Below are 14,648 nucleotides of genomic sequence, written 5' to 3'. Positions count from 1 at the left end.
TGGTACATCTCTGTTGGTCTAATGTCCACTTATAAGTGATTATATGCCATGTGTATCTTTCTGGGTATGGGTTGACTCACTCAGGATGATCATTTCCAGGTCCATCCATTTGTCTGCAAATTTCAGGATTTCCTTGTTTTTAATATCTGAGTAATATTCCATAGTGTAAATGTACCAGTTTCTTTATCCATTCTTTGACTGAGGGATATGTAGGTTGATTCCAGGTTCTGGCTATTATGAATAAGGCTGCTATGAACATGGTGATCATGTGTCCTTGTTGTGTGGAGGAGCATCTTTTGGGTATATTCCGAAGAGTGGGATAGCTGGGTCTTGAGGTAGCCCTATTCCCAGTTTTCTGATAAAGCACCAGACTGAATTCCAAAATGGTTGTATGAGTTTGCAGTTTCACCAGCAATGAAAGAGTGTTCCCTTTTCTCCACATCCTCTCCAGCATGTGCTGTCACTTGAGTTTTTGATCTTAGCCATTCTGATGGGTGTAAGATGGAATCTCAGAGTTGTTTTGATTTGCATTTCTCTTATGTCTAAGGAAGTTGCTGGCTGAGATACAAAAGTTTATGCATAGACAAGTCTTCATGTTGGACACATAATCTGTGACTTATTGCTAGAAGCCATTTTGGTATGGCATGAAGGAAGATTTGAAAATGTCTTACTTCTACTCATACAATGAGCAGAGAAGCAGCCTTAATTGCTCTGTACATCCTGCACATCTCATACCATCACAATGTTAGAACTGTATAATGCTTGTGAGAAGTTATGTTTTCAGAAAAAAAAAAAGAACTGGACACTGACGCTAGATCAGACATGACAGTATTCATTCCTCTCAGCAAACTGCATGCTGACTCCTGCACCCTCCATGTTCCCGCCATCAGAACAGGACAGCTTTGCAAGACAACGTTGTAGAAAGTTAAATGTTTTCAAAAATTAATCTGAGACTGTGGTCACTCTTAAAGCAATAGAGGATGCTATGGCCAGATCACTTGATCCACAAGACCACCAGGAGTCTGAAGCCATACGCAAAAGCAAGAAGCTTTTATCCCAGTTCAAGCCTGATGTCCCTCGAAACTCACTGGAGTGGAAGATCAGTAGTGAGAGCCTCGAACCACCATTAGGTAGGGTTTTTATTGTGATTACAACAAGGAACTGAAGTTTCCGGTTTGGCAGTTACAGGATTGATTGAAATTTAACAAGGTTGGGTTGGCCCTAGGGATTGATTGAGCCTGATATGAAATGCTTAAGCAATCTGCCTATAACATCTGGGGACATTAGGGACTTTCTAGCTGTCCCTGACTGGCTCAGACTTACTGTGGTTCTTTTCCTGGAACTGTTAGTGTTTTGTGGTGGTTGTTGTCGATTTTTGTTTTTTCAGCAACAAAGGGGAACTTAGGGACAGGCTCAAGATGGTGCTTGCTGACAAAATGGAGTCACATCAGCTCTTCAGGGAATGGTTTGTTAAAGAAAATTGGGAGCTACAAAGAGCAACTCAGACTATGAGACAACAACCTTCACTGATGTATTTTAGATAATTAAAATTTATCTCATTTTTTTCTATAGAAAACATTATATGCAAATTGAAATATGACAGACAACTAATTGTCTTGAGTAGAATAGAAATATAGTGATATCAGGGCTGGATTGGTGGAATGCTTTGGAAATCAAAAACTTGATGATTTTCTTTTTTTTTTTTCTTTGCTGTTTTGGTTTATTTCCACAATGAAATAACAAGATGAACACTTATAATATTAATGCCAACACAGCAAGAATAAAACTTATCACTGAATTAAGAAAAACAAGGAACGGTGATTTTAAAAAAATGTGTACTTTGAGAGGCCATCTTTAATTTCATATTCCTAACACCACTTCTAATATGTGCTAGAGATATGGAATTGATGATTCTAAGGTAACATTAATATTCTAAATGACACGGTGGCTTGTGTTTCCTATATCTTCTTTAAAGCACTGTTTTCTGTAAGGTTCTTATTATTTACTCCCACATATAAACATACCCACAAAATTTCAACTCTGTTTTTCAATAGGATCTTGGGAGAAGAGAAGGAAGCTGATGCCCCACAAGAAATATGAAGGTAAAATTTCTGAGAGATATTTATAACTCTGTAGACTGCTGCCCTTTGAAAACATTTTATGGGCTATTCTAAAATGCTATAAAATGGCAAGAATACTTTAGACATGGAGCAAAGATGAATGCAATCTTGGGTACCCAGTTCTTCTTGGTTACCCAGTTCTCCTTGACTGCAGAATCATTCCAAGGGACTCTATTGTAGATGGTGTTTAGAAATAGTCTATATTCTTGACCAAAGTTTATTGTAAAATAGCAAACATATTCTACAAGTACCATATATCCTCACTGTGTAAAGTTACACCTATAAAATGCAATGTTCCTTGTGTCTCTTTGATATTGAAAGTCTGGTTTATATTTGTCTTTGCTCCATAATGATAAATGTATTTTAATATGCTCATCATGTTTTTTCCTGGTTGTATAAAAGACATTTATCTCTTAGGCTATCAATTGCTGCACCTCATTTCAGATAATGGGCAAATTCAATTCTACTCAGAGCTGAAAGAATGCTGGTAATTGAACCTCTTTGATATCCAAAGAAATTCTGCTTCCATATCTGCCCTTCCTACATGGACTTTAATCTGTGTGTACATGATAATTCTCTGCCTGTTGCCCATAGCTACTTTCCAGATGGGAGAAGTGCAGCTTACCTTAACAAGAGACAAATACTTCTACTTCCCCAAGGGTGTTATCTACTCTGCTAGAGATAAAGCAGGGTGTAAACCTGATCCCCTGGCAGCAAGCCTTCAGGAGAAATGTATCTGGAAACTTCCCTGAAGAAGCCAGAACTCAGTTGAAAACAGCATCTGAAATACCTGAAAAGAGAGAAGGGAGATTACATTAACTATTTTGAGCATAGAAAGGTAGACATCAACCAGAAATACCATCTTTTGCTTTTTTTTTCTCGATCCTTCTTGCTACTACTACTACTATTATTACTATTATTTTTTTTGAGAACTCATAGTTGGGTAGTGCATCTGCATCACTCCTGCTCTCCTTACCCCTTTCATCTTCTCAATGCCTCCTACTCTGAAATTTGTGACTTGTTCTTTAATTATATTGATATATATATGTGTGTATATACTTGTTCCTATATGTGTTTATATATACATAGACATACACAAACACACATAAACTTAAACATACACATATACACACACATACACATACACACACATACACATATCCATACCCTAACTCATACACGCACACGCACACACACACACACACACACACACACACACACACACGCAGACACAGACACAGACACAGACACATGCATGGACCACATGAGTTTGGCCAACATATGTGGGAGCTCTTCCTTGGAAGATACTGATTTTCCCACTTTGAGCATCCATTGACAACTTTTTCTCTTCATTTGTAGAACCTTGTGGAATCTTCCTGGCCACACTGGCATGAAAATTGGTGTTCTCATTATGTAATTCTTGTTCAATCAACTATATTGTTGAGACATAGGTGTAGTTGCCCTTTCATGTCTAATGGACACTCTCTAGCAACAAACATCACTCCTCTGTCTCTTACAATCTTATCACCATCTCTTCAGTAGTTTTCCCTAAGTCTTAGATGTAGGAGTTCCATTGTAATGTAGGGTTGAGCAAGCCATATTCAAGGAATTTTTGCACCCTGCCAAGTTGTGGCTCTCTGCAACAGTCTTCATTTGTTTCAAAAGGATTATTTGGTGAGGATAAAGTTGACAGGAGTAGTTAGACCACACACAATAAATCTATGCTCTATTTGTCCTTTTGGCTTCTTTTATGTTCAGTCCCCTGACCCTAAGACAGTGTTTTCTGTGTAACCTTCCTCAGTTGTCTTGGGACTCACTTGTAGACCAGACTGGCCTCAAACTCACAGAGATATGCCTGCCTTTGTCTACCCAAGTGCGAGGATTACAGGTGTGTACTACTAAGCTTGGCTCAGTTGTTTATTTTAATTTTAATTTTCTTTTTTATGAGTGAGGTAGAAAAAGAGAAATAATATAAAATTGGGTTAGAAGGAAGGTAAATAGTCTCTGGGAAGAATAGAGGGAGATAAAATATGATAAAAATATATTGTAGGAAAAGGGTTTAAAACTTCAGTGAAAGTAAATACATATCTAGGAGCCAGAATATTCCTTAAGGATATCTTTTTCATCTTATAAAATAAGATATTACTTAATAAACAGAGACCAAGAGAAAATATTAAATATTTAGAATACAAAAATTGTAGACAAAAGTTCTTTTGCAGGACCTACAATTTCACTAGCCATGGCCAATTGGCTAGATTTATGGTATAAAGCCTGAATTACTCCAACTGGTGGACTTTTTGTGACATGGAGACTATTACAGAGGTCTGGGGCATGTCAAAATAAGGAAAAATACATGAAGGCAAGTTCAACCCAAATTGATACATCTACAATATAACTTTTATACTTAAGGCTTAGAGGAAAATTACTGAAGGAAGAGTTGAAAGATTACAAGAGTCAGAAGTTACCTTCAGGTTCTGGAAGGCAACCAAGGGCAATGGTAATAGCCCATATTATTTGGGAGTCTCTTATTTTCTCCTGACCAATAATAAGAAGAAATGTTCCCCAATCTGTCACTGGGGTTTTTATTAGATAACTCATGCCTCTTGAAAGGAGAATGATGATTCTGTATTCTGTATGGCATAATTCCATTAAACACACACACACACACACACACACATCCATGCACATTCACATGCACATGCACACACACATACATGGACACTCACATGCACACGCACACACACACATACATGCACACACACATACACAACACACACATAAAATATTATATTTCCCTGTGGCTCTTAAAATTTCCTTAGTGTTATTTATCTGTGTTAGGATAGGCCCATGGATATTTATTACATAATTTGTTTAATTTTAACATTCTTTCTCATATCACATTATTCTGATTTGGGGATTGGAAGTTTTCTCATAGCTGGCTCCTGTGTTTTGATATACATTTTTTATTGTGTATGTCATTTCCGCTTTGAAAATGTAAGTGTATTCAATATAATCTCTCAATTTTTAAATTCCCAATGAGAAGACACACTTCAATTCTGCATGTTTTCCAGGACAATAAAGAACAAAACACATAGACTAAGCATTTGCATGATGCATTATGTTGTTTTTGATTAAGACCTCACAGTATGTGCTTTATAATCACAAAAATACTCCATACTTGACCCTGAAAGCCTCAGCCTCTTATACTAAAAATGTGATTTTATAGCAATAAGCCTTAATTGCATTGCCATATATAGCAAAGAAAGTCAAGAGTAGTTTAAGTGCTTGTTAAAATCTCCCTATAATCATCTGTATAGTGTTTCATTTGGAAAAGCACTTTGAACTATGTATAATTTTGGTATAAACTCTTTCATTATAATTCACTGTCCATTTAATAACAGTGTTTGATTATAGATTATATTGACTGTCACCTATTCATTGTATTAACTATTATAAAGCAAGATATTTTGCACCTATTTTTAATTTCTATTATTTATACATTTGGTGAATTAACAATCAAATAACAAACTATATTGTTTATTTGTTAAATGAAACATAATTTAATCACAAGGCAAGTTATTAACTGTTAAAACTATGATACTGTTCTAGTATGGATTTTTTTGATCTATTTATTTTAAACTCATGAATGTTTTTGAACATTACATTTGATCTTGTATGTTAAAGAACATGGAAGCATATGGTAAAGTATTATAACATAAACTCCTTTTTGGGGTCCATCAGAATGACATCATAATTCATCTTCTCTACAGTGAGTTTAAAATTTATTTAGTGTTACATGGTGAAATAGGCTGAATGTCCTGACATTCAGTTAACATTTGTTTAGTGCACTTTAAATGATAATGTGATGCCCATTTATTGTCAACCTCACTGAAGTTAAGAGTAATGTAAAAGAAACCTTTGAGTGTATGTATTGGGGGTGTTTTCAGTGTTTATTTAAAAAGGTAGATATAATTGAAGTGTGGACACCAGAACTCATGGTTTGGGGATCTCAGATTGAACAAAAAGTTCACAGATGAAAGAAAACTGGGCTGCTGTATTCATATCTCTCTGTGTTCATTATGACCAACTGCCATGGCTTCTTGCTTTGATGGACAATGAGTCAAAATACAACCTTTTTATGAAATTTTGCTTGTCTAGTATTTTCTCATAGCAATGAAAGAAAGTGGCTAACATGTACATACTCTTATCTAGTGATTATGTTTTTATTTTCTCAAACACATGTTTTTCTACATATATGTTCTGTTTGATGGCTTCTTTCTTTCTGTTTATAAGTCTCTTCATACATGAGAACAAGAAACTGCATCACTGTGCACAGAATTCCTTGAGGATCCCCACAACAAGGTTATTTCAAACTTATTAAGAAAACAAGACTTTAATGAGTATTCCTCATAGAGACTATGTATTAAATGAATTAAATTAGAAGGTTCAGATATACAGATTCTAATGGTAATTGATAATTTGGCATCAAATGTCACTGAGTGAGTTATTTATCCTAATAAGTTTTCTTTCACCTCAATTTAATTTTTAATGGAAGAATTTATATTACTGTCCCATATTTTGTTCCTTCCCACAACTCTCAAATTACCCTTGTTCATTGGGTTGTATGATCCCTCTACTTGAACAAAGCAAATGATTTAAGGATTACTGAACTTCTGCATGATCACTAATGTCTCTCATTTCCTATTATTGTGTTAAAGTGATTGGTAGGATCTGTGAGAGTTAGTGGATAGATGACAAAAAGAAATATGTGTCTATATAAGGAAAATATTACTTGAGTCCTTTGACATTACTTATTTTCACAGATCTGTGCACATTGGCATAATTTGAATTATAATAATGATTCTTTTGTTCTTTTCTTTATACATACATTGTGAGGGATCACTTGTCAAAACATATTCTCTGTATATCTGAGCATGTATACATGTGACCTCAAATGTGATTAGCAGAATGAATGAGGTAAGCCTCTGCTTATGAACAATTGATAATTTAGTATATCATTTTATAGTACTATCATACATAATGTTGAAATTCATGGAGATCTAAGCAGAAGGTAGCTCCCAATTCTAAGCTTCAAAATAGATTCCTGTCATCTGGGCCTGGTCGTCAGGAACTGCTGTAGTCTGAAGTGCCCACAATGACTGACTGATGTTGATAATGTCAATAAGGTAAATGAAAATTGATTCCAAAAATCAGATCTATGAAAAATTACCTGCCAATATGATATACATGCAGGTGACCACATTTTCAGAAAATGAGATCCAGGAACTTGTACTTCTTTTATTTTTTAAATAAAACTGCCCATAGGACAAATTATCATATGAGATTATTTTCTGCATAGTTTCCTGAGCTATATAGACAGTGCTATCTTATCCTATGACAGTTTTAGGCATGTGCCCCTCCCCCACAAGGTTGACATCAGGAATCATCCTCATCACCCTTCCCTCTTACTCACTGAGGTGGGATCTAATAAAACTCAGGGCTCCTGATATTACTTTTCTTGCTAACAAGTTTGCCCTGGGTATAATTTTGATGATAAAATTATGGGGACCAATATGTCTACTTGGTATTTATGTGGGTTCTCAGGATTCAAACTTTGAACTGGCAGGTAAAACACTTTAAATATTTCTTAGCTATCTTCTTAGATGCTTATGAGACATTTTCAAGAACTCATAGCTATTGTCAAAATTACCTGAATCTAAGATGCTAAAATCTATCAACTGATGTAATTAATTGTAACAAAAATTGATTGGTGGTGATTATCACCTACACTGTCAAGACAACCTGATGTTTCAGGGGACAAAAAAATTTCAGAAGTATAAAATAGTTTTCTATTATAATTTCTGAAGTACCTCTTTCAACATTTGACTCTACATTCCAATCTCAGTCTCAACAATTATTTTTATCTGTCATACAAAAATGTTTTTTCTAAGCCATATAAAATTTACAACTTTTAAAATACAAATTAAGTTCAGGGAATTGGTTGCAGTATCTGCAGTTCATTAGGAAGCAAGAATAATATTATTATATTTTTTAAAAAATCTACAACAATCTATATAACATAACCATAATAATTTAATAAAAAAATTATGCAATTAAAATAGAGTAAAGGATTTATAGACATATAAATATAAAAGAATCAATGGCTAAATTTTAATACTATTTAAAATACTTACATTCAATGTTAACCAACTTATGAATCTTTAGTTTAGTTTTTCTTCACTCCCAAAAGTAAATATTATATTAAAAGTGGTACTATTCATATGTTAATGCAGATATGTCTTACATTATTGAGAGTCCTTCCTGTCTCTGGATGTCTGGATCACTATCCTAGCCTCTTACCTTTCTGACAAGTGTTGCCAGTGTCCCAGCCAGTTCATTCCTATGTTCTCAGTCAGTCTTCAGTAGTTTCCTGCTGGCAACCTCAGGCTGCAGCATATTAATAAACTACACCATGACCCTATATACTAGAACGATAACTTTTATAGTAAAGGATAAATATCATTTGTGGGGAGAGAGTATCTGTTTCAGATTTGCTTTTCTTTGCTATGGTAGCATGTCTTAGCTCAGGGGTGACAGGATACTCTGTGTATCTGCTGAGCCTTCATTCCTAGCATCCTCTGTTCTCTACAGCTATTCCTCTTTCTCAATTAAAAATTCATTGTTATAATTATTCTATGCTTTCTTTTTCCTCGTTTTCTTTTGATCACTATGGTACTTAAGCATATTTATACTACATGAGGTCTCTCACAGTTTCATTATCCCAAGCAGAAAATACAGAAAGTAATCAGGGCTTTGTGAATATATGAAAGGCTTTCACATTTTCAGAACAGAGAACTTTATCAGTATGGCTAAAGACCAAACTGTTCAAATTCAAGTTACACACAATGATCTTAATATTTGTACTGTCTTGTTATGGCATTAAGCACATTCATTTTTATTACATTCAAGATAATGTGAATTCATTGATAACATACTTCCTTGACTACTTAGGCAGAGAGTGTTTTTTGTAACTTCTTCAAAGTTTTACATGCATCGAGGAGGAAACTGGATATTAAATTGAGATTTTTGTATATTAGTTTTATTATTATTACAATATCATGCTTGTGTGCTTTTCTCACAGGCCTTGCACTGTTTACATGGTATGAGACAAGGCAATAAAATAGACAATAACCAATTTCCCTAATAGTTTTTTGTAAATCTTTTATTTTATCCTGATTCATGTTTCTTTCTGTTGCATCTTCTTTTTTTTTTTGACCTACTTTCATTCCTAGAAAAATAATCAACCTAACATTCTGTTTCTTCCATTTTCCAACATTTGGATAGAACAGCATTTTATGTCATCAATTAAAACGCTTGTTTGGTTTTCTTCTTCTTTTGCATATTATATTACTGCAGATTCTTGTTTGCAAGTATCCTCCATGCTGTCTCTCACAGTGAACATAGCATTGCACTGAAGCTTAGGGAATCAATCAATTTTCATGTCAGCTGCATAGTTATTTTTCCTGATTTGTGGTTTAAGTGAGACTAACTGTGCATTTTGAGACATCATTTAATTAACTGTCGTGTTATAGAACACCTACTCTTGAAAACATTGTGAAAGGGAAGACCTGGTGGTCCTTCATGTGAAGTCAGGCTTGAGATTACGAGCCTAGGATTTAGAAGGATCTGTTGGGTTGCTGGCAACTTATCAGGAAAAAATACACTTAGAACAGTGGTTCTCAACCTGTTTGTAGCAACCCCTTTTACATAAATTGAAAATAGATTTCTTGTATAGTATATTCAAATTATAGTTTTTCCTTTCCCCAACTCTTCCCAGTCTCTCTTACCCTTTCCTTCTATATAGATCTGCATTATTCTTTGTCTCTGCTTGAAATAAAGGCATCTACCAAATAGCAAGAGAAAACAAACAAAACAAAAACAAACAAACAACAACAACAACAAAAACAAGAACAAACAAATCAGGATAGGACAAACCAGGACAAAAAGAGCAAAATATGTATAAGAAACGCATAGATGTAGAGATAAAGATCTTTGTACAACAGGAGTCAATGGTAAACACAGAAAACTGGAAGGCTGGCCTACCTTAGGAATGGTTCCTGCTGAGTGGGCTGTCAGGCAGAGGTTGTCTCTGGGGAAGGGCACAGCGCAGATGGCTGGCAGTGTTTGTTCTACAGCTCACTCAGCCTTGGACCAGGTATGGCCTCTGACTTCCAGCTTGGGTATCTTGGTAAAGTTCCTGAAGATCTTATATTGAGTTTTCATCCATGAGCTAGACATAAAAAATTCTCCACGTATCTTAATATTATATTTTTGAGGACTACTCAAAGTGTTTAAGGCTATTATAGTCAGCATCAGTAACATAAAAACACATCAGAAATCAGTCCTTTCAGAGTTTCTATTATTCTGTTTTAATAAACAACATGGTGTCTGAACATAATCATTTTATTATTTATCTGACTAGAGAATAAAATAATGCTTTGACCTCTAAAGGAAAATCAGAGGAAGGACAGCAGGTTACCAAGAAGAGACATGATACCCTATGAACATATACAGGGGGAGGTAATCCCCCTCAGGAACAGTCATAGGGGAGGGGAATAAGGGGAAAATGGGAGGGAGGGAAGAATGGGAGGATACAAGGGATGGGATAACCATTGAAATGTAACAAGAATAAATTAATAAAGGAGAAAAAAAAAGAAAATCATCAGGAATATTATGTGAGGAGGGAAAGGGCACTGATAGGTATTAAAATCAGGTGGCAATTTACAGATAGAGGGTGGGAGAGAAAGAAACGACGAGACAGGATGAAGCCAGCACTTGCCTTCTGTTTATGTGAGGCCACGACGAGCAAATGCCAGGTCAGCCTCTACCTCTAGTCTTTTTATTTGTGTTTAAATGTCAGGCATTTCCCCCCTGGCTTCTTGGAATATATTCAGAGACTTCTTTACCCAAATGTAAGATATTTCAGTTTAGATGGTTCTAAGTCCTATCTGTGTGCTAATGTTGTGTGAGATATTTTCATATTTCTAATATAAAATAAGCATCTATCTCTGTGTCTCTCTCTTTCTCTGTCTCTCTGTCTCTGTGTCTCTGTCTCTGTCTCTGTCTCTCTCTCTCTCTCTTTCTCTCTCTCTGTGTGTGTGTGTGTATGCGTGTATGTGTGTTGTGCATTTTTAAAAACAGGAGAATCTCATGGGTAAGTGACTCAGAGGGAATAGCCATGGTACCTGAACATATCTGTGTATGTATCAAAGAGACAGAGTCTTAATGTGAAATGCAGGTGGGCATGTTGCAGTAAGGTCTATAAGGTTAATGATGAGGATGGTCTTCACCCTCAGGACTAAAAAAAAAACATTAATAGACATTGAAAACATAACTTAACTGAGTTTGTTTTTTAATTGATCACATTGACTGCAGAACAGGGAACAAAACAAAGAACAGAAACCAAAACTCTGAAATGTCTGAAGAGATTATTTCAGTAATCCTAGCAAGAAAACTAACTAATTAGAAAATTGCTCAGTGAGAAAAAGGCAACGTCAAGAGAGATTTAAGAATCACACTGCAAAGGCTTGGGGCATAATGCGGTGTAGAGTCAGAACAGGATTCTGCTTTCAGCACAGTAAATTAAGTACAACTCATGCAATATGATCCAAATACAAACAGAAAAAAAATACTATCAAGCCATTGTCATAAGCAATCAAGTTTCATGAGATTTCCAGAACTACCACACAAGCAAATCCCAAACTACAATCTAAAACAAATCAGAACAATCTAGGGAGTTCGACAGATGATGTCAAGTCTAAATATTTTATGAATGTTGAAATGTGTAATGAGTTATGTATAATAAGAACCCACAAGACACCCTTTGGGTTTCTGCGGCTATTCAGAACATCTAATGAGATAGGATGAGCCATTTCCCTTGACTACATTGCATTTCAACATGGGGCTTGGTAATCTCGTGTCCTTTTGTCTAGGGATAAGTGCTGATGCTGAGCGTTCTCCCTAGTATACTTTCTTTAAGTAAATATCCATTTCAAGGTCAGAATCTTGGTGAACCAAATAGTATCACTACAGCAAGTTCTCATTTTCAGCCTTTTTCAACTGAGTTACAGACAGAATTCTTTCTCATGAGTGTTTCTGTCTGCAATTTTGGTGCCCTATGTCCTGACATATCAAAGCACTGGATTTAGTTGATCTGTCCTCTGAAGTTAGCAGTAGCCCAGTGAAATTGATATTGTGAATAAACACACTTTTCAACAGTTAATTTCTCTATAATTATGGCATTTGGCTGTTGAATCTTACAATTGGTGTTTGGGGAATGCTGATACTACTGTAAGCTTATTGGTGAAGTCCAGTAATGTATTAAACAAGGATGGTTCCATCAAGATCTTCAGACACGTCTTCAGTTGTAGTGGTAATTACATACGTCATCTCATCTAGTCCTGCTGCAATCTGCAAGTTAAAAAATATTTTATAAATCCTTCTTCTGAAACTAAAATAGTCTCAGACAAAACCTGCTAATTATGAAGCAACAGTGCTGAAGTGCTAATTATAGAGGCATTCAAAATTCTATTTGTAGACCTGTATGTTTCCTTCTTTAGTTTTGATTTGCCTCTCCCTATAGGTAAAGTTTAGAATGCCCTGCTGTGTCTTTAGTTTGTTAAGAAAATTCCTGGATTAGGCAAGACTGAAAGTGTTCTTAGCTTCAAAAGGAAGTATCAATTCTATCATATAGTGTTGTGATTGGAGGAAGATTTGAGTTGGGGAAAACATTACACAAACTTTATTTCAAATTTGCGTTGTGTTGTAGTCTGTGTGATACAAATTATTTATGAAGGAAAATGATGTAGAAAATAAAAAGAGCTATTAAAGTTTATAGTTAAATATCTATGACTATTATGCCAGCTTTTATTAATCTGCTACCATATTAATATAAAACACAGACACCTGATAGAATAATAAATAAGCCTTCTTTTACCTGGGGCTGAAAAGATAGCGCCCTCTAAGGTAGCTTGCTACCTTGCAGCTCCACAGCTCATGTATTTTTGCTTTCATTATTTCCATCTGGGCTACTCCCCACCCTAAATTTTTTGCACTTTATTTCCATCTGGACTATTTCTCTTCATGCTATCTCAGAGTAAATTCCTCTGAGCCACATGGTTCTCTCATGCCAACTCATGGTGGTCCTACTTTCTTCCTCTCCTCTCCTACCTGTCCGTCTCCTTCCCGTGATCCTTCTGTCCTCAAAGCCAGAGCACCTTAGCTCTACCTCTCACTTCCACCATGCCAGGGTATGTAGGCTTTTATTTAGATAGTTTTGGAGGCAAGGTTACATAGCAATATTTGTGGTACATGATAGTTTTCTCATAAGAGACAGCAGGCAGGCCTAGGGGAGCAAAATAATTAACAATCAAATACAAAAACAGCACCAGACCATGCTGTTGCAGAACATTAAGGAAGAAGGTACTAAAATGGGTAGGTTGGGTGCTATGAACAATTACCTTAAAATTAAACTCTCAGGGTAAAACATAGAAACAAGCATACAGGACATGTGGTATTGTCTATATCTAGTGTACTTCTGCCTGTTAGCAATCTGCAGAGATAATGGTAGGATTTATTGTATTCATTCTATGAAATGCCTAGTGCATTGACATGAACAAGTAGATACAGGAAGGCTAAATCTCCACAATCATGCTCCCAGTGATTTCTTTTACTGGCCAGGAATATCAAGAGGTCCATAAGAAGAAAACCCACTAGAAAACAAAATAGGAGAAATACAACAGACAAATCTGAGTTTTCACTAAAAGTAAAATTGTTTTTAGGGTATGTGTGAAGCATGTGCATTCGCTCTTAAATATTTTAATAACTACCCATATGTACTTAGGTTACAGTCTTCATATAAACTGACACAAACTGGAGAAAAAGGTAAAACAATCTAGTTACCTACAAAGTCTAATATAGAGAGATAATAGATAGATAGATAATGGACAGGTGATAGATAAATATGTGATGGTAGATGGCTGGATAGATGGCTACATAGATTGGTAGATAGATGTGATAGATTGTTATAGAGATAGATGGACAGATGCAAACACACACACACACACACACACACACACACACACACACACACACACACACACTCTCTCTCTCTAAAGTTGTTAGCACATTGAAACTAAACCAAACATGAGGAAAAGAAAACCCAGATCAACATATTTGCAAGTATGTGTTCTAAAATACACAACCAGGGGAAAATGCCAATGTTTCAGTGGAAGTAAAATACAGACAATTTGACAAGCGAAGCTGTTTTTCTTTCCAGAACCATTGAAATTGAGGAACACTTCAGCCTGCCCAAGATTAATTTTTTTACTAAGAGCCATAAAGCTGTACAGAAACTTATGCTGTGTGTGGATTCATTTTCTGATCTATAACATGGATCTGAGAGAATTCACATCCACGTTCAGACCAAAACTCATTATAGTATAGATTAGATGACTTCAATTTCTTCCT

General features: G+C 35.5%; 1 long non-coding RNA gene across 3 annotated transcripts in view; it reads left to right on the top strand.

The window, feature by feature from the left end:
* Positions 1-14,648, top strand: part of LOC311603585 — a 66,892-nt gene that overhangs the window by 22,059 nt on the left and 30,185 nt on the right. For 2 of the 3 annotated variants that reach the window (XR_014781140.1, XR_014781142.1), the window contains exon 2: positions 2,055-2,102. This is a non-coding gene — a long non-coding RNA (uncharacterized lncRNA). Of the gene's footprint in view, positions 1-2,054; positions 2,103-6,410; positions 6,483-14,648 lie in introns of those variants that run through there. The other variant, XR_014781141.1, reaches the window with a different exon arrangement.

This window comes from Acomys minous (genome assembly GCF_964271855.1).
Source record: "Acomys minous genome assembly, chromosome: 8".
NCBI classification, from domain to species: domain Eukaryota; kingdom Metazoa; phylum Chordata; class Mammalia; order Rodentia; family Muridae; genus Acomys; species Acomys minous.
Note: the sequence above shows the minus strand (reverse complement) of the source record. Positions and strands in the feature narration are given on the sequence as shown.